Raw genomic sequence first — 15348 nt, 5'->3', positions numbered from 1 at the left:
TTTTATCTATTTTTACGCCAATTTTTGCTAAATATCAAATTTTAAAAAATTCATAACAAATCCAAAAATGCGTTAATTTTAATTCGGAAAGCTGTCCCGTGCTGGTTTTTATCACGTTAACAAATCTGCATACTCAGTGTAAAATTTTAGCGATTTTAAATTACTGAAATTATAATCCCATTCTTTGAGTAGGTATTTATTTATATTTTTATGCCAATTTTTCCTAAAAATCAAATGGAAAAAATCGCATAACTAAGTTAAAAATGCTTTAATTTCAATTCGGAAAGCTGTCCTATGCTAGTTTTTGTTAGGTTTATAAATCTGCATACTCAATTTAAAATTTTAGAAAATTGAATTTTTTGCCAATTTTTGGCAATTTTAATGATGTAACCCCTTATCGTTTTTTGCAAAAATGGGAAAAATTTTAAAAATGTCGATTTCTTAAAGACATACCTAGATCGACTCAGCTGTTGATGCTGATCAATAATATATATGATTTATAGGGTCGGAAATGATTCCTTCACCGCTTTATAAGCTTCGGAGTAAAATTATAATACCATATTTTATCTATTTTTACGCCAATTTTTGCTAAATATCAAATTTTAAAAAATTCATAACAAATCCAAAAATGCGTTAATTTTAATTCGGAAAGCTGTCCCGTGCTAGTTTTTATCACGTTAACAAATCTGCATACTCAGTGTAAAATTTTAGCGATTTTAAATTACTGAAATTATAATCCCATTCTTTGAGTAGGTATTTATTTATATTTTTATGCCAATTTTTCCTAAAAATCAAATGGAAAAAATCGCATAACTAAGTTTAAAATGCTTTAATTTCAATTCGGAAAGCTGTCCTATGCTAGTTTTTATTAGGTTTATAAATCTGCATACTCAATTTAACATTTTAGAAAATTGAATTTTTTGCCAATTTTTGGCAATTTTAATGATGTAACCCCTTATCGTTTTTTGCAAAAATGGGAAAAATTTTAAAAATGTCGATTTCTTAAAGACATACCTAGATCGACTCAGCTGTTGATGCTGATCAATAATATATATGATTTATAGGGTCGGAAATGATTCCTTCACCGCTTTATAAGCTTCGGAGTAAAATTATAATACCATATTTTATCTATTTTTACGCCAATTTTTGCTAAATATCAAATTTTAAAAAATTCATAACAAATCCAAAAATGCGTTAATTTTAATTCGGAAAGCTGTCCCGTGCTGGTTTTTATCACGTTAACAAATCTGCATACTCAGTGTAAAATTTTAGCGATTTTAAATTACTGAAATTATAATCCCATTCTTTGAGTAGGTATTTATTTATATTTTTATGCCAATTTTTCATAAAAATCAAATGTAAAAAATCGCATAACTAAGTTAAAAATGCTTTAATTTCAATTCGGAAAGCTGTCCTATGCTAGTTTTTGTTAGGTTTATAAATCTGCATACTCAATTTAAAATTTTAGAAAATTGAAATTTTTGCCAATTTTTGGCAATTTTAATGATGTAACCCCTTATCGTTTTTTGCAAAAATGGGAAAAATTTTAAAAATGTCGATTTCTTTAAGACATACCTAGATCGACTCAGCTGTTGATGCTGATCAATAATATATATGATTTATAGGGTCGGAAATGATTCCTTCACCGCTTTATAAGCTTCGGAGTAAAATTATAATACCATATTTTATCTATTTTTACGCCAATTTTTGCTAAATATCAAATTTTAAAAAATTCATAACAAATCCAAAAATGCGTTAATTTTAATTCGGAAAGCTGTCCCGTGCTGGTTTTTATCACGTTAACAAATCTGCATACTCAGTGTAAAATTTTAGCGATTTTAAATTACTGAAATTATAATCCCATTCTTTGAGTAGGTAATTATTTATATTTTTATGCCAATTTTTCCTAAAAATCAAATGGAAAAAATCGCATAACTAAGTTTAAAATGCTTTAATTTCAATTCGGAAAGCTGTCCTATGCTAGTTTTTATTAGGTTTATAAATCTGCATACTCAATTTAAAATTTTAGAAAATTGAATTTTTTGCCAATTTTTGGCAATTTTAATGATGTAACCCCTTATCGTTTTTTGCAAAAATGGGAAAAATTTTAAAAATGTCGATTTCTTAAAGACATACCTAGATCGACTCAGCTGTTGATGCTGATCAATAATATATATGATTTATAGGGTCGGAAATGATTCCTTCACCGCTTTATAAGCTTCGGAGTAAAATTATAATACCATATTTTATCTATTTTTACGCCAATTTTTGCTAAATATCAAATTTTAAAAAATTCATAACAAATCCAAAAATGCGTTAATTTTAATTCGGAAAGCTGTCCCGTGCTGGTTTTTATCACGTTAACAAATCTGCATACTCAGTGTAAAATTTTAGCGATCTTAAATTACTGAAATTATAATCCCATTCTTTGAGTAGGTATTTATTTATATTTTTATGCCAATTTTTCCTAAAAATCAAATGGAAAAAATCGCATAACTAAGTTAAAAATGCTTTAATTTCAATTCGGAAAGCTGTCCTATGCTAGTTTTTATTAGGTTTATAAATCTGCATACTCAATTTAAAATTTTAGAAAATTGAATTTTTTGCCAATTTTTGGCAATTTTAATGATGTAACCCCTTATCGTTTTTTGCAAAAATGGGAAAAATTTTAAAAATGTCGATTTCTTTAAGACATACCTAGATCGACTCAGCTGTTGATGCTGATCAATAATATATATGATTTATAGGGTCGGAAATGATTCCTTCACCGCTTTATAAGCTTCGGAGTAAAATTATAATACCATATTTTATCTATTTTTACGCCAATTTTTGCTAAATATCAAATTTTAAAAAATTCATAACAAATCCAAAAATGCGTTAATTTTAATTCGGAAAGCTGTCCCGTGCTGGTTTTTATCACGTTAACAAATCTGCATACTCAGTGTAAAATTTTAGCGATTTTAAATTACTGAAATTATAATCCCATTCTTTGAGTAGGTATTTATTTATATTTTTATGCCAATTTTTCCTAAAAATCAAATGGAAAAAATCGCATAACTAAGTTAAAAATGCTTTAATTTCAATTCGGAAAGCTGTCCTATGCTAGTTTTTGTTAGGTTTATAAATCTGCATACTCAATTTAAAATTTTAGAAAATTGAAATTTTTGCCAATTTTTGGCAATTTTAATGATGTAACCCCTTATCGTTTTTTGCAAAAATGGGAAAAATTTTAAAAATGTCGATTTCTTTAAGACATACCTAGATCGACTCAGCTGTTGATGCTGATCAATAATATATATGATTTATAGGGTCGGAAATGATTCCTTCACCGCTTTATAAGCTTCGGAGTAAAATTATAATACCATATTTTATCTATTTTTACGCCAATTTTTGCTAAATATCAAATTTTAAAAAATTCATAACAAATCCAAAAATGCGTTAATTTTAATTCGGAAAGCTGTCCCGTGCTGGTTTTTATCACGTTAACAAATCTGCATACTCAGTGTAAAATTTTAGCGATCTTAAATTACTGAAATTATAATCCCATTCTTTGAGTAGGTATTTATTTATATTTTTATGCCAATTTTTCCTAAAAATCAAATGGAAAAAATCGCATAACTAAGTTAAAAATGCTTTAATTTCAATTCGGAAAGCTGTCCTATGCTAGTTTTTATTAGGTTTATAAATCTGCATACTCAATTTAAAATTTTAGAAAATTGAATTTTTTGCCAATTTTTGGCAATTTTAATGATGTAACCCCTTATCGTTTTTTGCAAAAATGGGAAAAATTTTAAAAATGTCGATTTCTTTAAGACATACCTAGATCGACTCAGCTGTTGATGCTGATCAATAATATATATGATTTATAGGGTCGGAAATGATTCCTTCACCGCTTTATAAGCTTCGGAGTAAAATTATAATACCATATTTGATCTATTTTTACGCCATTTTTTGCTAAATATCAAATTTTAAAAAATGCATAACAAATCCAAAAATGCGTTAATTTTAATTCGGAAAGCTGCCCCGTGCTGGTTTTTATCAAGTTAACAAATCTGCATACTCAGTGTAAAATTTTAGCGATCTTAAATTACTGAAATTATAATCCCATTCTTTGAGTAGGAATTTATTTATATTTTTATGCCAATTTTTCCTAAAAATCGAATGGAAAAAATCGCATAACAAAGTTAAAAATGCTTTAATTTCAATTCGGAAAGCTGTCCTATGCTAGTTTTTGTTAGGTTTATAAATCTGCATACTCAATTTAAAATTTTAGAAAATTGAATTTTTTGCCAATTTTTGGCAATTTTAATGATGTAACCCCTTATCGTTTTTTGCAAAAATGGGAAAAATTTTAAAAATGTCGATTTCTTTAAGACATACCTAGATCGACTCAGCTGTTGATGCTGATCAATAATATATATGATTTATAGGGTCGGAAATGATTCCTTCACCGCTTTATAAGCTTCGGAGTAAAATTATAATACCATATTTTATCTATTTTTACGCCAATTTTTGTTAAATATCAAATTTTAAAAAATTCATAACAAATCCAAAAATGCGTTAATTTTAATTCGGAAAGCTGTCCCGTGCTGGTTTTTATCACGTTAACAAATCTGCATACTCAGTGTAAAATTTTAGCGATCTTAAATTACTGAAATTATAATCCCATTCTTTGAGTAGGTATTTATTTATATTTTTATGCCAATTTTTCCTAAAAATCAAATGGAAAAAATCGCATAACTAAGTTAAAAATGCTTTAATTTCAATTCGGAAAGCTGTCCTATGCTAGTTTTTATTAGGTTTATAAATCTGCATACTCAATTTAAAATTTTAGAAAATTGAATTTTTTGCCAATTTTTGGCAATTTTAATGATGTAACCCCTTATCGTTTTTTGCAAAAATGGGAAAAATTTTAAAAATGTCGATTTCTTTAAGACATACCTAGATCGACTCAGCTGTTGATGCTGATCAATAATATATATGATTTATAGGGTCGGAAATGATTCCTTCACCGCTTTATAAGCTTCGGAGTAAAATTATAATACCATATTTTATCTATTTTTACGCCAATTTTTGTTAAATATCAAATTTTAAAAAATTCATAACAAATCCAAAAATGCGTTAATTTTAATTCGGAAAGCTGTCCCGTGCTGGTTTTTATCACGTTAACAAATCTGCATACTCAGTGTAAAATTTTAACGATCTTAAATTACTGAAATTATAATCCCATTCTTTGAGTAGGTATTTATTTATATTTTTATGCCAATTTTTCCTAAAAATCAAATGGAAAAAATCGCATAACTAAGTTAAAAATGCTTTAATTTCAATTCGGAAAGCTGTCCTATGCTAGTTTTTATTAGGTTTATAAATCTGCATACTCAATTTAAAATTTTAGAAAATTGAATTTTTTTGCCAATTTTTGGCAATTTTAATGATGTAACCCCTTATCGTTTTTTGCAAAAATGGGAAAAATTTTAAAAATGTCGATTTCTTTAAGACATACCTAGATCGACTCAGCTGTTGATGCTGATCAATAATATATATGATTTATAGGGTCGGAAATGATTCCTTCACCGCTTTATAAGCTTCGGAGTAAAATTATAATACCATATTTGATCTATTTTTACGCCATTTTTTGCTAAATATCAAATTTTAAAAAATGCATAACAAATCCAAAAATGCGTTAATTTTAATTCGGAAAGCTGCCCCGTGCTGGTTTTTATCAAGTTAACAAATCTGCATACTCAGTGTAAAATTTTAGCGATCTTAAATTACTGAAATTATAATCCCATTCTTTGAGTAGGAATTTATTTATATTTTTATGCCAATTTTTCCTAAAAATCGAATGGAAAAAATCGCATAACAAAGTTAAAAATGCTTTAATTTCAATTCGGAAAGCTGTCCTATGCTAGTTTTTGTTAGGTTTATAAATCTGCATACTCAATTTAAAATTTTAGAAAATTGAATTTTTTGCCAATTTTTGGCAATTTTAATAATGTAACCCCTTATCGTTTTTTGCAAAAATGGGAAAAATTTTAAAAATGTCGATTTCTTTAAGACATACCTAGATCGACTCAGCTGTTGATGCTGATCAATAATATATATGATTTATAGGGTCGGAAATGATTCCTTCACCGCTTTATAAGCTTCGGAGTAAAATTATAATACCATATTTTATCTATTTTTACGCCAATTTTTGTTAAATATCAAATTTTAAAAAATTCATAACAAATCCAAAAATGCGTTAATTTTAATTCGGAAAGCTGTCCCGTGCTGGTTTTTATCACGTTAACAAATCTGCATACTCAGTGTAAAATTTTAGCGATCTTAAATTACTGAAATTATAATCCCATTCTTTGAGTAGGTATTTATTTATATTTTTATGCCAATTTTTCCTAAAAATCAAATGGAAAAAATCGCATAACTAAGTTAAAAATGCTTTAATTTCAATTCGGAAAGCTGTCCTATGCTAGTTTTTATTAGGTTTATAAATCTGCATACTCAATTTAAAATTTTAGAAAATTGAATTTTTTGCCAATTTTTGGCAATTTTAATGATGTAACCCCTTATCGTTTTTTGCAAAAATGGGAAAAATTTTAAAAATGTCGATTTCTTTAAGACATACCTAGATCGACTCAGCTGTTGATGCTGATCAATAATATATATGATTTATAGGGTCGGAAATGATTCCTTCACCGCTTTATAAGCTTCGGAGTAAAATTATAATACCATATTTTATATATTTTTACGCCAATTTTTGCTAAATATCAAATTTTAAAAAATTCATAACAAATCCAAAAATGCGTTAATTTTAATTCGGAAAGCTGTCCCGTGCTGGTTTTTATCACGTTAACAAATCTGCATACTCAGTGTAAAATTTTAGCGATTTTAAATTACTGAAATTATAATCCCATTCTTTGAGTAGGTATTTATTTATATTTTTATGCCAATTTTTCCTAAAAATCAAATGGAAAAAAATCGCATAACTAAGTTTAAAATGCTTTAATTTCAATTCGGAAAGCTGTCCTATGCTAGTTTTTATTAGGTTTATAAATCTGCATACTCAATTTAAAATTTTAGAAAATTGAATTTTTTGCCAATTTTTGGCAATTTTAATGATGTAACCCCTTATCGTTTTTTGCAAAAATGGGAAAAATTTTAAAAATGTCGATTTCTTAAAGACATACCTAGATCGACTCAGCTGTTGATGCTGATCAATAATATATATGATTTATAGGGTCGGAAATGATTCCTTCACCGCTTTATAAGCTTCGGAGTAAAATTATAATACCATATTTTATCTATTTTTACGCCAATTTTTGCTAAATATCAAATTTTAAAAAATTCATAACAAATCCAAAAATGCGTTAATTTTAATTCGGAAAGCTGTCCCGTGCTGGTTTTTATCACGTTAACAAATCTGCATACTCAGTGTAAAATTTTAGCGATTTTAAATTACTGAAATTATAATCCCATTCTTTGAGTAGGTATTTATTTATATTTTTATGCCAATTTTTCCTAAAAATCAAATGGAAAAAATCGCATAACTAAGTTTAAAATGCTTTAATTTCAATTCGGAAAGCTGTCCTATGCTAGTTTTTATTAGGTTTATAAATCTGCATACTCAATTTAAAATTTTAGAAAATTGAATTTTTTGCCAATTTTTGGCAATTTTAATGATGTAACCCCTTATCGTTTTTTGCAAAAATGGGAAAAATTTTAAAAATGTCGATTTCTTAAAGACATACCTAGATCGACTCAGCTGTTGATGCTGATCAATAATATATATGATTTATAGGGTCGGAAATGATTCCTACACCGCTTTTTAAAATTTTTCCCATTTTTGCAAAAAACGATAAGGGGTTACATCATTAAAATTGCCAAAAATTGGCAAAAAATTCAATTTTCTAAAATTTTAAATTGAGTATGCAGATTTATAAACCTAATAAAAAGTAGCATAGGACAGCTTTCCGAATTGAAATAAAAGCATTTTTAACTTAGTTATGCGATTTTTTCCATTTGATTTTTAGGAAAAATTGGCATAAAAATATAAATAAATACCTACTCAAAGAATGGGCTTATAATTTCAGTAATTTAATATCGCTAATATTTTACACTGAGTATGCAGATTTGTTAACGTGATAAAAACCAGTACGGGACAGCTTTCCGAATTAAAATTAACGCATTTTTGGATTTGTTATGAATTTTTTAAAATTTGATATTTAGCAAAAATTGGCGTAAAAATAGATAAAATATGGTATTATAATTTTACTCCGAAGCTTATAAAGCGGTGAAGGAATCATTTCCGACCCTATAAATCATATATATTATTGATCAGCATCAACAGCTGAGTCGATCTAGGTATGTCTTTAAGAAATCAACATTTTTAAAATTTTTCCCATTTTTGCAAAAAACGATAAGGGGTTACATCATTAAAATTGCCAAAAATTGGCAAAAAATTCAATTTTCTAAAATTTTAAATTGAGTATGCAGATTTATAAACCTAATAAAAACTAGCATAGGACAGCTTTCCGAATTGAAATAAAAGCATTTTTAACTTAGTTATGCGATTTTTTCCATTTGATTTTTAGGAAAAATTGGCATAAAAATATAAATAAATACCTACTCAAAGAATGTGCTTATAATTTCAGTGATTTAATATCGCTAATATTTTACACTGAGTATGCAGATTTGTTAACGTGATAAAAACCAGTACGGGACAGCTTTCCGAATTAAAATTAACGCATTTTTGGATTTGTTATGAATTTTTTAAAATTTGATATTTAGCAAAAATTGGCGTAAAAATAGATAAAATATGGTATTATAATTTTACTCCGAAGCTTATAAAGCGGTGAAGGAATCATTTCCGACCCTATAAATCATATATATTATTGATCAGCATCAACAGCTGAGTCGATCTAGGTATGTCTTTAAGAAATCAACATTTTTAAAATTTTTCCCATTTTTGCAAAAAACGATAAGGGGTTACATCATTAAAATTGCCAAAAATTGGCAAAAAATTCAATTTTCTAAAATTTTAAATTGAGTATGCAGATTTATAAACCTAATAAAAACTAGCATAGGACAGCTTTCCGAATTGAAATAAAAGCATTTTTAACTTAGTTATGCGATTTTTTCCATTTGATTTTTAGGAAAAATTGGCATAAAAATATAAATAAATACCTACTCAAAGAATGTGCTTATAATTTCAGTAATTTAATATCGCTAATATTTTACAATGAGTATGCAGATTTGTTAACGTGATAAAAACCAGTACGGGACAGCTTTCCGAATTAAAATTAACGCATTTTTGGATTTGTTATGAATTTTTTAAAATTTGATATTTAGCAAAAATTGGCGTAAAAATAGATAAAATATGGTATTATAATTTTACTCCGAAGCTTATAAAGCGGTGAAGGAATCATTTCCGACCCTATAAATCATATATATTATTGATCAGCATCAACAGCTGAGTCGATCTAGTCGATCTTTAAGAAATCAACATTTTTAAAATTTTTCCCATTTTTGCAAAAAACGATAAGGGGTTACATCATTAAAATTGCCAAAAATTGGCAAAAAATTCAATTTTCTAAAATGTTAAATTGAGTATGCAGATTTATAAACCTAATAAAAACTAGCATAGGACAGCTTTTCGAATTGAAATTAAAGCATTTTTAGCTTAGTTATGCGATTTTTTCCATTTGATTTTTAGGAAAAATTGGCATAAAAATATAAATAAATACCTACTCAAAGAATGGGATTATAATTTCAGTAATTTAAGATCGCTAAAATTTTACACTGAGTATGCAGATTTGTTAACGTGATAAAAACCAGCACGGGACAGCTTTCCGAATTAAAATTAACGCATTTTTGGATTTGTTATGAATTTTTTAAAATTTGATATTTAGCAAAAATTGGCGTAAAAATAGATAAAATATGGTATTATAATTTTACTCCGAAGCTTATAAAGCGGTGAAGGAATCATTTCCGACCCTATAAATCATATATATTATTGATCAGCATCAACAGCTGAGTCGATCTAGTCGATCTTTAAGAAATCAACATTTTTAAAATTTTTCCCATTTTTGCAAAAAACGATAAGGGGTTACATCATTAAAATTGCCAAAAATTGGCAAAAAATTCAATTTTCTAAAATTTTAAATAGAGTATGCAGATTTATAAACCTAATAAGAACTAGCATAGGACAGCTTTCCGAATTGAAATAAAAGCATTTTTAACTTAGTTATGCGATTTTTTCCATTTGATTTTTAGGAAAAATTGGCATAAAAATATAAATAAATACCTACTCAAAGAATGGGATTATAATTTCAGTAATTTAAAATCGCTAAAATTTTACACTGAGTATGCAGATTTGTTAACGTGATAAAAACCAGCACGGGACAGCTTTCCGAATTAAAATTAACGCATTTTTGGATTTGTTATGAATTTTTTAAAATTTGATATTTAGCAAAAATTGGCGTAAAAATAGATAAAATATGGTATTATAATTTTACTCCGAAGCTTATAAAGCGGTGAAGGAATCATTTCCGACCCTATAAATCATATATATTATTGATCAGCATCAACAGCTGAGTCGATCTAGGTATGTCTTAAAGAAATCGACATTTTTAAAATTTTTCCCATTTTTGCAAAAAACGATAAGGGGTTACATCATTAAAATTGCCAAAAATTGGCAAAAAATTCAATTTTCTAAAATGTTAAATTGAGTATGCAGATTTATAACCCCAATAAAAACTAGCATAGGACAGCTTTCCGAATTGAAATTAAAGCATTTTTAACTTAGTTATGCGATTTTTTCCATTTGATTTTTGGGAAAAATTGGCATAAAAATATAAATAAATACCTACTCAAAGAATGGGATTATAATTTCAGTAATTTAAAATCGCTAAAATTTTACACTGAGTATGCAGATTTGTTAACGTGATAAAAACCAGCACGGGACAGCTTTCCGAATTAAAATTAACGCATTTTTGGATTTGTTATGAATTTTTTAAAATTTGATATTTAGCAAAAATTGGCGTAAAAATAGATAAAATATGGTATTATAATTTTACTCCGAAGCTTATAAAGCGGTGAAGGAATCATTTCCGACCCTATAAATCATATATATTATTGATCAGCATCAACAGCTGAGTCGATCTAGGTATGTCTTTAAGAAATCAACATTTTTAAAATTTTTCCCATTTTTGCAAAAAACGATAAGGGGTTACATCATTAAAATTGCCAAAAATTGGCAAAAAATTCAATTTTCTAAAATGTTAAATTGAGTATGCAGATTTATAACCCCAATAAAAACTAGCATAGGACAGCTTTCCGAATTGAAATAAAAGCATTTTTAACTTAGTTATGCGATTTTTTCCATTTGATTTTTAGGAAAAATTGGCATAAAAATATAAATAAATACCTACTCAAAGAATGGGCTTATAATTTCAGTAATTTAAAATCGCTAAAATTTTACACTGAGTATGCAGATTTGTTAACGTGATAAAAACCAGCACAGGACAGCTTTCCGAATTAAAATTAACACATTTTTGGATTTGTTATGAATTTTTTAAAATTTGAAATTTAGCAAAAATTGGGGTAAACCTAATAAAAACTAGCTTAGGACAGCTTTTCGAATTGAAAATTATGCATTTTTGGCTTAGTTATGATATTTTAAGTATTGTGACTTACCATAAAAATATGCATTTTAAAATATCGATTTAATATACTTGGAATTTAGGTTTTCTTGGTGTTAAACGATGGTCAGAAGGCAGTGATTGTCTATTGCAATCAAAAGTTACCCTGCTTTCTTGTTTTTCTTTAAGACCTTCTTTCATCATCATCTTTTTCCGTAATAGGCTGGAAAATTCAAATATCACCCAAATGAAACCACGAAAATACATTGTTTTATTATATTTTAGCAACAAGTTTATTGAATTTAGGTTCGTTCATATACTTTTTATGCTTAATTCCATTCTGGTTTCCCATTTCCTTTCCGTGTCTTGTGAGTTTCTGTTACAATGCGTTTGGTTTCTGTGACTGTTTGTTTTTGGTTTTAGCTTACACTCGTATTTTGTTTTGTTATATATTTTACATAAAAATGTATGGCATAATCGTAGATTTTCTTTATCCGAGTTCATGTTTAAAATATATATTTAAGCTGTTACTTAAATGCTTCAGATATACATACACACATATTAAGAAATCATATATGCCTGCTCCGAAAATTTGGTTTCCTTCTTGATTTTTACATACATCTATAGCCAAATTCATATGCGTGTGTGTCTGTGTGTGTGTTGTAAGTTGTTTTATTTGTATAATAAGTAGTTCAATAAACTTAATTAATCGCTCTTGGATTTAGACTTCCACTTCAAATACGTTTTATAGGTGTATATTTCGACCATATACATAAGTGTAAAATCTCAGACTTTAATTTTTAACTAAGGTGCACTACACATACAGAAATCGTTCAAAGAAGTGTTTATGAACCAAATCGAGGGTATTATGTTGCAGCTTAATGTGTTTCAGCCTGGTCAACTGTTACAGGTAGTGTTCAAAAATAAGGGCAGGTTTCCACTAATCTCGAATAACTTAGATATCTTTTTTGTATTTTCTTAGTTGTTCTTTTGAAGTTTAATATTTCGGCTAATTAAATATTTATTTACTTATGCGCACATTCCCGGTCGCATTCTCTTACTCGAAATGAAAAGTGGCTTCAGATAATTATAATAATAATAATAATAATAATAATAACTCCATTTTTCAATTATGTATATTTCGTATTCTCGTTTTCGCTCCGATAATTATGCAACATTCGCTTATCAACGCTTCGACAATCAAATGTAATCACAGTTTTATGTTTTCCTTCTTTATATAAACTCATTTTCATTTAGCTATTTATTTCACTATTTTCGTATCTGTGTCTGTGTGCGTGTATCTGTATCTGTATGTGATTTGTTGTTTCCTTGTGGCAGAGTGATTGATTGTTGTGTGTTGTTTGTGGTTGTTGTTGGTAAACAGAAAATACAATACTAAAGGAGTTAGTTAGTTAGTTAGTACATGCTTAGTCTCCATGTGCTTCAAAAACTCACTTATCTCTCGCCCCAAAACCCCATCTCTCTCGTCTAACCATTCAGATCCTTGCCTTATGAACATCTCATTCTCGTCCTCAACTCTTCTCCTTTGACTTTCTTGACTTGCCATTAGATCCCTTTTATTAGATTATTAATACTATTACGTATTTAGAAAACTTTAAGAATATTGCACAACTTGTGAAAATGTTGACTTGACTGCCGTTCTCATTTCGTTATAAGTTTTTAAAAATATTTCATTTATCATTTAATACCTGAGTTGTTCATAATCGTTTCCGCATGATTATTACATCCGCTTTTGGTTGCTTTAATTACTTGTTTTTTTTTTTTTTCTTTTTTTTTTATCGTAATACATATCGAAAAAAGTTTTGTTTTTCCTTTTTTGTTGTTGTATTAAATGCATGTATACATCGTCGTGAGTCTTGATAATGCCCTGAGTTTGCTCCAAACGGATTTGGGTTTCTTTTTTTTACTTTTAAAAACTATTTTCGATTTGTTTAAACTTTTACATTTACATATACATATTCACGTAGTTTAAGTACACACTTCAATAGTTGTCTCTGCTCGAACCTTTCGTTCTTTTCGCATCTTTCTCTTTGGATAAAAAATGATCAAAATTTCGCTTGGATAATTCGAAAACTTTTCAGTCCAGAACAAGGTTTAATCGAATTTCGGTTTCGAATTTAGGTTTCGGTTTCGGTTTCGGTTTCGGTTGCTTTATGTGTAACTCAAGTTTTGTTGCATTCATATTTTTTTGTAAATTAAAAAACTAAACGAGGTGTGGACAAAAAATGAAAAGAGATCCTTTGAAAACTGAATTTCAATCAACATTGAATCCTTAAAGTCACACAACAAATGGCTCGATCTTCCCTTAAAATTTTAACTCTTTTCTTTTAGACTTTATGCCGAAAAATTTGTACGATCTGTTCTTCGTCGATACTTCTTCTTCTCTATATATATTTAATTAATTTTAATTTATCTGCTAAATTTTGTTTGGTTTTTTTTTACCTGAAATTTTGTACTCGTCATTGTTCCAAAAGTTTTTTTGTTTCTTTTTTTTCGTTTTGTATACTTTTTTATGGTGTGACCCTAGACACAATAATAAATTAATTTGAAAACAAAATGAATAAATGTAGGGGAAACTATAAAAAAAATAAGAACAATTAAAACGCACATATACATTAAATATAATTTGTACTTGCTTCGATTTATCATAGACAAATTTACAACAACTTGATTTACACATTGAGGGTAGAGACGCGGGGAGTGCACTACTATATACGGGGTATATATATAGTCGGATAACGTACATTTATCTTGTATCTTATGCACGTACAAACTAATAATCTCAAAAGCGTTTTTTTTTTTATCTCATTTCCAAAATTTTCCATTGAACTGAACTGTAAAGTCGCTTAAATGCCTAACACATTATGTTTCATCTTTTCATTTTAAATCTTTCGTTCGATATTCGTAAACTTTAGTATACATATTTTCGTTACATTTATAATTTAGTTTTTTTTTAGGGGAGGATGTAGTGGGTTTAAGGGTCAATTTTTGGAGTCCAATAGGGTCAGTTTTCAATTTTGTTAACCAATAAAAATAGCCAATTGTAAGATGTTTTGTGTTTTTTTTTTCTGGGGTTTAACATTTATTTAGTTGCATTTTTGTTGTTTAGCATTTACGTGTGTATATATTATTAAATTTAGATTTAATCATATAATTGTTACAAATTAGAAAAAGAGGTGTAAACAAGCCAAATTGTTGCGATTGAACAGAACACATGACGAAATGGTTACAAATTATACAAAAATATATATTACATTGTTTTTTTCTCGTTTTTATTTGCATCTTAAACATAAACTGGGGCTCTGTGCAGTGTGTGTTCTCCTTTTATTATTTTATAGTTATTTAAAATAACTGAGGTAAACTAAGCATAATGATGGGGAACAATTTTGGGTTATTGCTGTTCACGTGAAATTAAATTTAAAATTAAAGACGAAAGATAATAATCGTAAGTACAATTGGCTTGTTGATGGGGATTTTCGTGTTATTTTGTTTGTTTTTTTTTTTGTTTTTACATTTCGCACTAGGGTATTAATATAGAAAAACAATTACTAACAAAAATATATAACAAAAATTACATCGATCTCTTACGAAATGTTCGGTGCACTAAATTTTACTTTAAATTGAACTTAAATTTTGTTTTGTACCTGTGCACGCACTTATGTATTATTATTATTTTATGTGTTTTACA

This window comes from Drosophila serrata, unplaced genomic scaffold, assembly GCF_035046125.1.
Source record: "Drosophila serrata isolate PLE 108 unplaced genomic scaffold, ASM3504612v1 contig_240, whole genome shotgun sequence".
In the NCBI taxonomy this organism is placed as follows: Eukaryota; Metazoa; Arthropoda; class Insecta; order Diptera; family Drosophilidae; genus Drosophila; species Drosophila serrata.
Note: the sequence above shows the minus strand (reverse complement) of the source record.